General features: G+C 41.4%; 1 protein-coding gene across 1 annotated transcript in view; it reads left to right on the forward strand.

Annotated features, from left to right (window-relative positions):
- Positions 1 to 3,413: 3,413 nt before the first annotated feature.
- The window catches only part of NRXN3 (neurexin 3), a 1,006,081-nt gene continuing 994,822 nt past the window's right edge, over positions 3,414 to 14,672 (forward strand). Inside the window, exon 1 of the mRNA XM_032692472.1 lies at positions 3,414 to 3,431. The gene's annotated coding sequence lies outside the window, so the exon portion shown is untranslated. The remainder of the gene's footprint in view (positions 3,432 to 14,672) is intronic.

Consider the following 14,672-nt stretch of genomic DNA (forward strand, 5'->3'; position numbering starts at 1 on the left):
TAGTTGCCTTATTAATATTGAAAGTAATTTTAGTTTTCTTCTTCCATGGAGGTTTTTACTTTTGGCCTAGCTGCTTATCAAGTTTTACTGAGTTTAGCTTTTTCTATTTGTTTTAGATAGCAGTTACGTGAAGCTCTACTGAAACTCGCCTCTTAGGGCTAAGAGCAGTGGATTTGGAGGAGATGGAAGAAGGCCAAAAAAAAATAGGGGTGAGTTTCCTAATGATCCCAGCCTGGTGAGCCTTCTTTCCCTTTTTCTTTAGCAGAGATGTTGCTGTGAAGGGGCTATGCAGCTTTGGTTCTAGCAACCAAATCCATGGATCACCTTTGGACCATTGGCAGATCCATAAAGTTATCTGTGTATAGGCACTGTAAACAGATGTAATCAGTTGGAGTCAAGGCAAGAAAAGCTTTAGGGATATTGATTTGTTTATGTTTTTTTTTTTTTAACCAAAATCTCTGTGTGGATCTAAGACCAAGACAAGGCAGTAGCATTTACTCTTTACTGGCAGTAAAGAGTTTTGACTATGGATAGTCTGCAATATTCCCACAAGAATAGAGGATGAAGTTGGGTTTTTCTACAAAACAGTTGAATGTCTCATCTGGGGATGCTCTTTACAGTGAATTAAGCCTCTGATGATCCTAACTTGGTTGTAATTCCAAAGCTGAAATTTCATGACACCCTCTAGTGACCAGGTTAAGAGTATTAAACAACAGTTTAAAAAAAGTCGAGGAATATAAAATTTGGGTTTTTTCTGTTATCTCTGAGTATTGTTTCAGGGTGAAGTTTTTCCTCAGTACTTTAATTTACTAGAAAAATTGAAGTACATTTGTTAAATCCCTTTGGGCTGCAATTCATAGCCATTTGATCTTTTTCTTTACTCCAAATACTACTTCTGACCATGAATGCTTATATTGCTTAAAAAAATGCAAAACAAATATGAGCTTATTTTGATGATGAAGTGTCTGGAACAAAAATATTATAGTTAGAATTTTTCCAAATATTTTATTTGATTAAACATCATGTAGTTATGCAAGAACTGGAATGCAATATGAAGAGATGAGCTGTCCAGGTGTAGCAGGGAATTAATGTCACAACTTTGTAATTGAGTTTTTTGAATACAAACACAAATACATGCATGAGACATGAGGAAGAATCACTGCTGAGATGAGGCAGACACCTGGGATTAGTGATAGGCAGAGTCACTAAAATTCATCATGGTATTGATACCTCTTAAAAAGGAGCACCAACAATTGAAAAATTACGGAATACCATTATGTTGTTCTGAACATGGTTGTCCTGAAATTGAAGGTGGGCCTGAGATCCGGTTGGTTCTGGTCTCCACCTGGATGAGTTTCTTCCTCTCCCAGTTCGCCACCATGTTTTTTACCTGCTCCCCTCTTGGTGCCTTCAAAAGTAAATGCCCTACCACCCAGCCAGTGTCACTTCCATAGCAGCTCAGCTCTGTGCTGCTTCCCAGCCATCTTCCTGACACCTTGTTGGTTTCCTAAGGAGGCTTTATGGTTTACAGTGCCCCTATGTTTCCCCTGTGGAGACAATGTCGTGTCACTCTTAGCTTCCAAATGCACAAGAAGGGGGACTCACATACTAGTTAAGATCATAGAATGGTTTGGGTTAGAAGATCATCTAGTTCCACCCCCCTGCCATGGGCTGAGATGCCTTCCAATAGACCAGGTTTCTCAAAGACCTATCCAACCTGGTCTTGAACACTTCCAGGGATGGGGCATCCACAACCTCTCTGGGCAACCTGTTCCAGTGCCTCATTTCCTTTTGAAAGCTGGAGGGTTGAAAGCTTTTTAGGGAGAAATATGAAGGAAGCATCTTACACATATGGGGATAAATATAATCATATATATCAGCAGAAAGTATCTGCAAATGAAAGAAGAGAAGGAAAGCTGAGTGTGATTAGCAGAAGTTTGTGTAGCAAGCAAGAGGTGAAGGTGCAGATACATAGTTGTTAAATTGTAACCCTGACACTATCTGTAGCACTACTAAAATGTATAATCTGTTAACAAACCTTATGTTAAATTGCAAAGATAACTCTATGGCTGCATTTTGTGATTTCTGCACATTAGACATGGTGTTGATGTCAGATTTTCTCCTGGACTAGTAGTATGTCCAATAGAAGAAGGCTACAGGGGCATATTTGCCTTATACAATATGTTGAAAAGGCCTTTCTTAGCTTTTCAGATAAATTCTCTGTTGCTTTCCTCTTTGCTTGATCTTTGATATTTACCTGATTCTTTGAAATGTATCCAATTCTTCCTACTGGTAAACTACACACAGAGTAACACAGACACGCATTCCTATGGAGGGCCTTATGATATGCTGGGAATCTGATCTCCACTGTGCCAACAGGGCAGAAAGATCTTGTGTTCTGGGCCTTGACCTGCAGCTCTGGAGATCTGCATTTAATTTTCAGCTCTGCCACATACTTCCCAAGTGACCTTGTGCAAGTCATTTATTCTCTCAGCATTTAATTATCACCCTTTTGCAGATGAGAAGTTGACACTTCTCTGCCTTCCAGAGAGTAATGTGAGGATAAATTCATCAACCTTCATGTTCTGCTGTGAACAATGGGAGTTCACTGAGGCAAAGCAAAGTCCAATGAGAAGATGAGGCAGCATAGGGAAACAAAGCAAGGATGAAGCCCATTTTAGCTAGTTAGAGAGCTATCCTGTATGAACAGAGTATATGATGTCTTGCAGGATTTTACATCAATCCTCTGAGTGTGCAGTGCTATGACCTCAGTATCCTAGCCTTCAGTATAGTGACAAACTGGAGGATGAGGAGGAACACGAGGTTCCTTGCTGTCTTTTAGTACGCAGTTATCAGATGGCTCATTCGCTGATGTCACTTTTTTTATGGAGCTCCTGCCTTTTCATTTCTGTAGCTGATCTGAATCAAGCATGGAAAATGGTCATTTACTGAGATTATGGAATATGTGTTGTATTGCAAATAGGACAAAAAGGTGCAAAGCATAAAAATATTCTCTTGGAGAGAGAATGTTCTATGTCAGTCTGTGTTGTCATTGTGATTTATTGTCCTAGAACAGTTGAGCATTTCTACTCTCGCTGCTAAAGGACTTCAATTGTATGGGACATTTCCAGCATTCCCTAAGGAGATGGCTTTCATTTGTACAGGTGACAGTGGTGGGTCTGGATCACATGAACACATGTCTTGACCTAACTGCCACTTCTTCCTTTGTAGCTGTTCCTGCAAGTAATTCAAACTTGTTGCTTGGTTTTTTGCAGCTGTTGCTCTGTCAGTGTTCAGAAGGGTGGATTTCAAGAGCCTTTCTCATCTTGTTCCTTCAAGAGCAGATGAGCATCCTTCTGTGTAGCTAGAGCATGAACTCAACCTTGGCATTTGGGGTGCCAAGTTACATATGGCAGTTGGCCTCTTTTGAGGTATGGATGAAGGCAATTACTTGCTCCCAGTATAGCAAAATACTGTCAGACAGCTCTGGTCTAATTTTTGTTTTGTTCTCTACAGCTTTTATTAAAGCTAAATGGAGCTGCAGGTTTCGAGCACTTTGGAATGTCATGTTACAAGATAGACCTCTCTTCTGGTAATGGAGGTTACTGACTGTGTGGATGGAAGACATTTGTAATAACTAGACTTCATTATTTTTATTATTTTTTCTGGTACTGAAAAACTACCTTTCCCACTTGCTACTTAATATTAGATTAAAAAAAAAAAAGGTCTTAGTAATTTATTTAACTTCAGAATGAAGTTCTATTGTTTTGAAGCTTCCAGGAAATACAGGTAGTTTGATTGGATGTGTGCATTTTGGGATCTTTTGGAAGCCTTCTGCTTGTGAATCTCAGGATTTTATAAGATGGTATTGTGTCTTGGCTAGCAGGGTCCAAGATGCCAAGTGAAAAAGGGATTAGAGACTTGGGGGCCTAGATTTTTGAATATTCAAGTGGCTGACTATTCCAGTTTGAATAAGGTGTCTGTGTATCCTTAGGATGTGAGATCTAGTTGGGGGAAGCAAGGTTGTGTTTTGGGATTTTTTTCCCTTCTGTCCCAACAACATTTTAAAAATCTCATTCCCAGCATTTCTAATGTTAGGAAGCATTCCAGGAAAATCAAGCAGCCTGTGAGAAGTAGATACTGCCTTTGCTGCATCTTCACCCTAGCTTCTCTGGAGTAATGTTGTAGGAGTGTAAAACATGTTTCCTGTTAGCAGGAAATGTGCTGTAAAGAATGAAGCCTAAGTAAATATACAATAAAGAGATGTATAAAAGTGTCTGTGAGAGACAATTCATGGCTCTGTTAGTATCACAAGGAGATTTTTTTCTGGGTTTCTAAAGGCCCTTGCTGTAGTACAGAGAATGACTGTAATGCAAAACTTTAAACAGCATGCTGAAAACAAATAGCCAGCATGTTCTCAGCCTTTTCAACATCTGTTAAATAAGGAGTATAAAGAGGTGTGCTGTGGATATTAGGGGTTTGGCACACTCTTGATATTGCTGTCACTGGAAAAAGGTTATTTATAAAATGTGCTGTGGAGCAAATATGGAATTGCTGCTAATAGTGAAGCAGCCCTAGCAAAATGCGCTCGGAACTCACAGGAGGTATGAAAATGCAAGAAGACCTTTCATCAAAAGATTACAGAGTGGGAGATAAACAAAACCTTCCTCTTCCTGCAGTGTGTCAGGTCATATGGGTGGGTACAGCTGATACTTAGGCACACGTAACAAAACTTGGCAACAGGAAGTGAAGTCACATGCTTAGCAGAACCTTCAAGGGCACACTCAGGAGACGGAATGTAATTATTCAGTTTGGATTTTAGCCATGATACTGAGTTAGCCCTCAGAGCAAGTATGATTTTATTTATCTCTCTTCCCCATCCTGAGAGTTCTTAAGATTAGAGGTAGGCACTGAGGACCCTGTATTTAATTTTCTTAATAAGCTTTTTCTATTACTTGCATTCCTGCCTTACAAACATGAACAAATTTAGTCTAATATCACCTCTGTGAGGCTGGGAAGTATTTTCCCATCTGATTTTTCATGCCTAGGAGTGGTCCCTGCGAGAAGTACAAGATTGGGACGGTTTGGTTTGTTCCTTGCATTGGGGATTACAGTTTGAGTTGCTGTCCTTTTTCACAAGGAAAAGGCGTAAATATCCAGGTTAGGAAACAATTGGTAATTTAATGAACCTCAAAAGACTTGGTAGAAAACAGAGCATTTCCCCTTACTGCTGTCCTTGCTCATGATGAGTGCAGAATGAGGGGCCAATCACTGTATATTTCATGAACAAAATATCAAGTTTGTTCTTGTATAGTGTATTGTATGTTAGGCAGCTGGCCTGTTCCCTCTTCCTTCTGGCTGACAGTAGGATTCTCTGATCAGGTAGGGTTTCCTGTTATGTGAGCTCTGCCAGTGGAGTGCACATGGGAAGCCTGTGCTTCCTTTCACTCAAGTGTTCCTTTTGATGAAAGAGATGAGATGTTGTGCTGGTGTTGGCTAGGGTAGAGTTAATTTTCTTCATAGTGGCTAGTATCTAGGTTTTGGCTAGGGTCTATGTTTCGGATTTTTGCTGGACACAGGGTTGATAATATAGAGATGTTTTTGTTATTGCTGAGCAGGACTTAAACAGAACCAAGACCTTTTCTGCTTTCCATACTGCCATGCTGACATGGAAGTTGGGGTTGCCTGGGAGGTTGGGAGGAGACACAGCTGGGACAGGTGACTCAAACTGACCAAAGGGATGGTCCATACTATGTGACATCATGCTCGGCATATAAAGTCGGAGGAAGGAGGAAGGGGCAAGATGTTTGGTGTGATGGTGTTTGTCTTCCCAAGTAATCATTGCATATGATGGGGCCCTGCTCTTCTGGAGATGGCTGAACACCTGCCTGCCCATGGGAAGCAGTGAATTAATTCTTTGTTTTGCTTTGCTTGTGTGTGTGGCTTTTGTTTTTCCTATTAAACTGTCTTTATCTCAATCCATGGGTTTTCTTACCCTTCCAATTCTCTGCCTGATCCCATGGGTGGGAAAATGAGCAAGCAATTGCATGGGACTTACCTGTTGACTGGGGTGAAATCACAACACATATTTTGTCCCCGTTTTTCAGGCAATTTCCTGAAGAACAGCTGCACAGTGCTCTGAGGCCTGCTGCTGGCCCAGGCCCCTGTTAGCATAGAAATATCTAGATAGCTGGTGACCCAGAATAAAAATATAAAGGCAGGTAAGCTGGGAGCAGCAAGATCCCTCTCTGTTCTCCCCTCCAAGTAATATTTTATTTATTTATTTATTTATTTTGCAATCCATAGTGTGCAGCTATTCCTCTTGCCTTTCCCTGCTGTAGGAATAGATGAGTGATGGACTGCTTTAAGTAAGGCCATGCTTCAGGGTGCAGAAAGCTGAGTTCAAAGTGCTCCATAGATGACGTTTGTACACAGAAAGATTTAGACCCATGCAGGCACAGAACTGTGCTTGTGACTTAAGCATAAGAAAAGATGTCCATCTGGTGAAGTCTGGCGAGATCACAGATCAATGTTAACCCGAGCCACCCCTCATCAGGGAGCGATCGGGCCAGTGAGTGACAGCAACAGGATCTAGACTCATAGCTCAGGTTTGCGTGTTGAAATAATCCAAGGACGCGCTGCAGTGATTGGCAGTGCAGCCTTGCAGCCCAGCCCGCGTGTCGGGTGGAGCAGGTTCCGTTCGTGAGAGCCCAGGGCCCGCCTGTCCCGGTGCGGCCGCGGCGCGGGCAGCGCCCGGCGGGTTTCAGCACCGCGGAGAGCGGCACCGCGCCGCCATCGGCCCCCCGCCACCGCGGGAGTACGTGCGGTGCTGTTATAAAGTCTTCGTGTGCCAAGCGCTTGAAGAGGATTGTTTGAAGAGAATTGGAAAAAAAATTCGAAGGTTTTTTTCCCAAGAGCACTCAGCAAAATGTCAGGTTTAACAGTCAGTACTTGGGCAACACTTTTCATGCAAGGGTCTCCATGCACTTTGTGAATATTAATGAAGGTAGCTGCAAAATCAATCATGCCTTTATAATGTAGGTAGGTTTCATTATCCTTGTCTAGTTGAGGAAACTGAGGCAGACAAGGATAATGTATTTTGTCTCAGCCAGTATTGAACACGGGAAATAAAGACTATGACCTTTACGCTCCCACTAATACAAACCCATAAAACTTCTGTGGCTTTTCCTGTTTTTGGCTTTAAGAGATGTACTTCCTTCTCTAAATTACAATTCTTCACTTAACTGATCTAGACTGGCAAGCTTATGGCAAAGGATTTTCCAGCTAGCCTAATTATAGCAATTCTCACCTGCTGCCCTTCTGTTTCTTGAGGATTGATGTTGTTTTTAAAAAGAAAGAGAGTCACTAGCCTTATTTCAAATGCACATCGGTACATGTGTTTGTTATTCCTGAAAATGTTAATTTGAAGCAAAAACTTGCCCCTTTGATACTTAGAAATAGACAAATATATGTGCTATTTTGCACTCAATTGTCAGGCATGTCCCATGCTGTTTTGTTGTTTTCCTGGACAGGTGGAGACAGAGCAGTTAGGCACTGACGGCTTCTGTCTGGTGAGCTGGCTCTTGATTGACTGATTAGCTTCTTTGTATGGCAGGCGCTTCTCTCAGCTCCATCATTAAAGATGCATCATAACCCCTTACAAGAGCCTTTTTTTTTTTTCCCCTGACACACAGGGAGAGGGAAGGAGTAATTTTGAATGTTTTACAGTAGGGAAACTTTTGTTAATATGGAAGGTCTTTAGAGATGGGATGTAGCCAGACTTCTGGCTTTAAAGCTTTGAAAAAGAAAACTAAAAAAAAATGACAGTCAGGACAGTAACTCATCAATCCTCAAAAGATTTTTCAGGTATAGTATTCTATTATTTTTGTTTATAGAAATTATCTTTAGTATTAAATAGCTAACCTTTGTAAAATACATGGGAAGGAGTTGGAGAGGTGCATTTCATTCTACAATTGGAAAAAAATGAGGTATGGAGAAGGAGACTCACAGACATGGTTGCAAGTGTCTGGACTGTCAAGTTACAGCTCTCAATCCTTTCAGCTTGACAGCAAACCATGGTTTCTTCCAGAGGTAGGAGGCAAGAGCCAGGAGATGACCCCAATTCTCTGTCAGTGCTGGTATCTGATGTAGCTTCTTTCCATTTTGCTGTTGATAATGCTATCCCTTATCTAATATGTTTTCTGCCTGGAGAAGCGATACTGGTGTGTGTAACTGTGAACTTAAATTGATAGGATAGTATAACTTTGTTGTTTCTTTATAAGATAACTTTTCACAGGTCAGCTTGCATCACTTTGGAAGGAACTTAAACAAAGGAAAACTGAAAAAAGGCACCTCGTATTCTGCAGCAAGCATTTACACAGGGAATTGTAACTCTTGTTTAACAAGATCTCTGAAGTTACACTTATATGCCCAGTAAAGCTCTGTCTCAGACAAAACATAGAATAATTTACTTCTGATGCAGCACTTTCTGCATCGTTCTTGCAGATATTGTGATGAACTCAGAGATGACATGACCACTTCTGCAGTGATGATCGGGAGTATCACAAGCAGATTGAGTTTTAGTTCTCAGATTTTGGCTGGTAAAAAAGGACAAGATAATCAATGTCTTCTGTCTGCAGGCCAGTATCTTAACAGTCAGCTTTGGTTTGTAGCTGGATGGGGTGGGATGGAATCTTCTGTTATGAATTTGCCTGTGCATGGGGTGACCATAAACATGCTGTGTATGATCACTGTGACTCCTTGCATGGAGTGAAGCACAGTGTGTTCAAGACACTGCAGTTCATCTGTGACACTTGCTTGTGTCTGGGTTATAGTAGCCCAGTTGACATAACCCCTGGTGCCTCTTGCTGAGACAGTGATGGGCTAAGTAAAACTTTGTTAATTAGAACAAACCTTATCTTTTATTAGGATGGTAATATGAAATGTAGGGTCTGCTAACTATTTCTTTCTTCAGTTGAGTGATTAATTCCTATAGGAGGATTCTGACTTCTTGATACAAGAGACCAATGCTGAGAGGCACTGCCTCATCATTTAACCAGGTACACCCACTGTTTTATTTCAGTTCAAATCCTGATCATAGATCTGAAGATTAGAAAGCTTCAGTGCCTCTAATGCTGAGTATAGGCATCCAAACAACATTTTGCCTGGTAGGAATCTTGTTAGAGAAATGTAACGCTCATTTTGTAGGAAGCCTGCATAAGGATTCACATACCTTTCTGCGTGATGGAAATCAGGTCTATGCAGGCATTTACAAATCAACATATGTATCATTGTTTGTATGTATATGTGGTCTAAATCTAGGAGATCTGTACATCTGTGAAGTTGTGTTTTAAAATCCTAGAAGTCCTGTCCCTTAAAAGATGTACAGAGTTCTCTGTTGAGAGCTAGACATAACAGAGATCAATCCTGGGATGTAGCCTTATATCTGGTTTAATAGAAGTGTGGAAAACTGAGAGAAAACAATAATTCGATGGAGCTTAACAATGGCTTCCATTTAATTATAAGCCTAGTTGACTGGCTTCTAAGAATGTTTTATTAAGTCATCTTCAGTCAGGGGAATATTGATGACAATGGACTGTTATTGAGCTGTATTTGTGGTGATGTGAGAGGTGCACTGTGGGATGGCTGTGAAGGCTACTCTATTTTTGGGATATAAAATTGCAGTGCAAGGAGGAATGGATGGCACCTTGCTGTGAAATAATATAATTCATACCTGTTTCTTTACAGTATTGCCCTTTGAATGGGCAGTGACATGGCAGCCTTGTCTAAAGGCAGCTGCCCAACCTTTGCTCACCCATGTTCAGTGCAGTTTCATCTCTGTTAGGAATTGTTTGAATGCAGCAGATCTCATTCTCTCTGAGTTGCATTGGTGCAGAGCCAGTCAGCTTGGGGAGTAAAGACAAACCTGTTAAGTGGAGATTTTGCTTGTTTGTGTATTTACATCTCCCCTTCAATCTTTTTTTTTCTCCTAAAATTTAAATATTTGATGTCAGTTAATTTATTTTTATGAAAAATTAGGTTTTTTCATTCCAGAAAGAGAAAGCAATAGAGATGCTAGCATCATGGGGGCATCTGTTCTCTACTTTAATTAGTCCTTTTCGCCCCACTCATTTCCAGCCCATATGCAGAGATACATAACTCTGGGTTCTGTTTTTTTTTGTTTTGTTTTGTTTTGTTTTGTTTTGTTTTTTAACTATCTGTGTCATCCATTACAATGTACCTATCTGGGTGTTATGCCAAAGGCAGATCATCTATGAAGTCTTAAACACTACTAAATGATAAATAAGTGCTGCTGATTCCCAAAGGTCAAAGTCTCTGGTCAGTGAGGTGTGCCCTCAGGGAGGATTGTTGCTTTTTCCTTGAAGTGCCAAACACCAACATGCAGATTAATCATGAATCTGTCACTTTGGAGGTGCAATATAGCAACCAACACTTTGTTTTCTCTCATGAAATGCCATATCCCTCCCATGTGCTTTTCCCCCCCCCCCCCCCTTAGTAAGAAGACTTGATGTCATGCCACCTTCCAATGCCTTCACACAGGGTTATATCTCAAAGACTTCAAAAGGATCTAGGACTACTCACTTCCAGAACTGACTGAGTCTCTTATTCTGGATGTGATGGATTGTGGCTATTCTAGAGGCCTTCATTGTTACTCCTATAAGTTCAGGGCTGACTTGGTTAATAGAATGAAGGAATGAATACACTGAGACCTGTATCAGTAGTCACAGCCAGTTTTGATAGGAGCTTTAGACTGATTTCAAGGAAAGGAAGAATGAAAAACCTACAGCAGGAAAAGGAAGCATGAAAGTTGGACCATCAAACCATAACAGGATATCATGAGTTTAATTTGAGCAGGGAAGTGTATAGATGTAATGGCCCTCAGCTTATGTCAGTGGTGAAATTTATGGGCCTCTGAGAGGGCATCAGAAGGGGGAAGTAGTGAGTGTTGTATTGCATGGGAGACTTTAAATGAGGTGACAATGGCACCAAAAAATAGATCATGGGGAATAATTCTGGTCTGATTTTGAGGGTAATGGAAGAACTATCACCTTAGCTGATCTTTCTCACCTGTAACTCTCATGTGAATACAACACTTCAAAGTGCTGAGAATATACACCAATATCCATTGAAGTCTGTGATAACTAAAGGCATGGATCATTCTGCAGCTAGTGGTATTGTTTCTGTAGGTTTGAAGCATCCCTCTCTGTTCTCTGCCTCAAACACAGCTCACTCTTCTGCATGTTTCAGCACTCTACATGTTTTGCTTGCCTCACTCTCTGCTTCACAGCTGCTGCATTAAATCCATCTGTGGACACTTAAAAGATGCTGTGGAAATGTATTGCTTGCCTTCAGCAATAGCGGTGGTTGGCCAGCCGCATTGCTACCCTAGACCATCAGCCCCAGCACTGTGGTGCTCGTGTTTGCTGGACTGTTCCTTCTGAGTGTACGGAGGTGAACACATGTTCCGTATTAATCTTCATTTCAATGAAGTTGTTTTAGTTCATGCTTTATTGCAGCGCTTTGTAATAATGCGTCTGTAATGGCAGCCCTTGGGGCAGCAGTCGCATGTGGCAGGCTGAGTGCCTGAACTGCTCCTGAGAATGACTCCAATCATACAGAATGAGGCACTCCCTGATGCACCATCTGAATTTATAATACCAATTTATGTAGTGCCCTAAAGCAAGGTTTGTATTTGCTCTGGGACACAGGGGCCAGGCTATAGAAGGGGAACTGCTCTCCATTTTTTTTACTGTCCCTTTTTCGAATATATGCATTTGTCTAGCTTTCCAGCTTGCCTGTCTTAAAGCCTAGACTGAGCCCAATAAATGCAAGAATATGCCTTGATACACAGTGATGGGGTGCAGAATCTGTAACTGGACAAAGCAGGCCTGCTGCCAGTCTCACAGCATCAGTCAGAACCTTCCACTAGGTATGGAGGGGAGACATGTAGAAGGGCACAGCCCTGCAAGCAGTGTAGGGCAGAGTCCAGGCTGCTAGTTCATTATGGACTTGCTTGTGTTGTTGGGAGTCAGTATTGGCTTAACCTCCTTTGAGAAAAGATGTGATGAGCCCAAGACACTTAGGGTTCAGTTTTCAAACCTTGGTTAGGGTTCGATTTTCCTAGATAGGTACCCAGTACGATTTTCAGAAAGTACTTAAATAGAATGGATACCTAATGCTGACTAACTTTGAAAAAGAGGCATAAAATGTTGTAAAGGTCAAAAGCAGTGCTTTAGGCTTGCCCTGGAGATATGCCGTGCCTATCATTAAACAGAAGCTAAAAGGCTTTTGTCAAAAATAGTGTTTGCTAAGTGAAAAGAAGGTATGTTTTGCTCTTTTTGGCTCCCTGGAGAACTTTGCTGAAGCTACAAAATTCCCAGCCCCCACTACTTTATAGCAGCAGGAAGAGAATTTTCCCCCTTCACTCCAGTTTTATTGGAGTCCTATTTGGGGTTCCTCATCTCACCTTAAATCTTCACATTATAGACTCATGCAAAACAAAGAAGTTTACTGTCATCTGATTATGAATGAGAAGTACATCCTCCCATGGATAGAACAATGTTTGAAAGCACTGTGTTTGTCTGGTACATAAGCAGAGAAAATTGTTTATCCAAAATGGTGCATAAGGTTTTAGTGCAACTGGCTGCAGCAGTTCCTTGTCCTGAGAGCTTCCCAACTGACTAGTTAGTTATAACAAGATACCTGCAAGCATTTTTCAGGAGAGCTCACGGGATAAAAGAAATTCTGCTGGGGAACCATGCTTCAGTGACTGTGGAGCAGATCCAAACTCAGTCATGAGATGGGTGCTGTAGTCAGTGTGAGGAGTCTGCTTTTTGAGAGAAAGAGGGGACACCCTGTCTTGCACTGATGTTGTTATTCTGTGCTGACGTCCTTATTCCACCTGCTCTTGTTGGCTGGGGAGGGTTTCTGTCTTGTGTGAGTAAGTGGCCAGCTGCAGGTAAGTGTTTGCTGTGAGAATGCTAGGGGTTGATCCTGAAGATTGAATGCAGTACCAGATAAAAACCTCCAAACTGTCTGTGTTTCTTGTGTTAGGAGTGTTATCTAGTGGATACAGCAGGAAACATCCCTATCTGGTATCACTGGTCTTGAGCAATCAAGCTTTCTGTATTTCAGGGTCACTGAAGGGGTCAAGAGCAAAATGGAAATACTATTTAGTCTTATTTGAGGAGTTGTGAAACTCTTCAAGAGTAGCTTCTGTAGATGCATTGGATTAGGTTTATCTTTCACTCTTCCTCACTTAAATCCAGCTTTTCTTATTGCAGGTCTTTCCATGCTCTTCCTCTTTTAGTACTCCTCAATTCCTATTCTTACCCAACGCTGTTGACGGAGAAGCAGGTATGACATGATATTTGTTGCCAGGGAAGCACACTGTGATGTCATTGGTTAATTTTCATGGCTCCATCTGAGGAGTCAGAAACAAGGAGAGGAGGCAGAGTTCAAGTGGAGGAGGTAGTAAGCAATAAAGATCTGCTAAGTGTTACTGCGGGGGGTGGGGGTGGGCGACTGATGACATCCTGGAAACTGGAGTGATCCTGTGGAGTTATAAGGCTCAAGAAAGCAAGGAAGGTTGTGCTTTAACTCCGAACTGTGGCTTTGGTTATGGCCATTTCACTGGATGCTACCTGCTGCCTGAGGAAGTGGTTCTCTTCCTTTTCGGCCAGCACTGAGTCAGGGTCACAGTGAACTTGTTGACAATGGGAGAAAGCAATGGATGTCTTTCTGTCTTAGAATGAGGTGGTGTCTAATATCTGGTGGTGGAGGTCATAAAGGCTGAAAGAATGTACAGCTTCTATTTTTAATTCCCTTGCACAATCAAGTGTGCACGCACATCTGTCTCATCTGTTGTTGTTATGCTTACATATTCTTAAGTGTAAATACACATGTACAATGCATCCTCTCACAATAATGCTCTTAAAGATGGTGGAAAAGAGTGTATGAGACTTGGAGAAGAGTTTGCATAATTTTTTCCCCCAAATATGTTAGTTGATGCAATGAAATATGCTTCTTTTCCCTACATGCCTTGCTCTGAATGTGCTCCTGCAGCATTTGCACATACACCACTCTTACACACTCTTTCTACAAGGAATCCTTTCATAGACACTCCTGTGTACACACGTTAAGTTTTTTTGGTGATGTGTTCATTCATACACTTCCACACACTCAAAGATGTGTCTGTTTAGTTTCTGTTCCCTGTACACTCAGTTAAACAAAGTGGTGCTCAGAAAATTGCTTCCTGTATACAGTGTGTAGAGTTTCTATTAAATGCAACAGAACATGCTAGGAGGAAGAAAAAGCCTATGAAATCAAGAATAAATGGGTATGTCCTGCAAGTGGTCAGAATAACTTTGGAAGTTGAACTCCAGCTGGAGTGAAAAATGACGTTTGCAGGAGAAGAGCTTAGAACTAATTCTCTGAAATGATGGTAAAGGGACTTCTGACCGGGTGCTGTCATGATTACTTTTCCCCCATCTCTGTTATTTCTTATTATTGTGATGAGTTTTGCTCTCTCAAGTAGGATAAGGTCACCAGTGAGATAAGATCAGCTTCATTTGGCACAACCAAGAAGATCTGATCACGGTTTGGACTGCAGCTTCTAAATTCACCTTGGGTATTAACTTCTGAGCAAAAAG

Source organism: Chiroxiphia lanceolata, chromosome 6, assembly GCF_009829145.1.
Source record: "Chiroxiphia lanceolata isolate bChiLan1 chromosome 6, bChiLan1.pri, whole genome shotgun sequence".
NCBI lineage: Eukaryota > Metazoa > Chordata > Aves > Passeriformes > Pipridae > Chiroxiphia > Chiroxiphia lanceolata.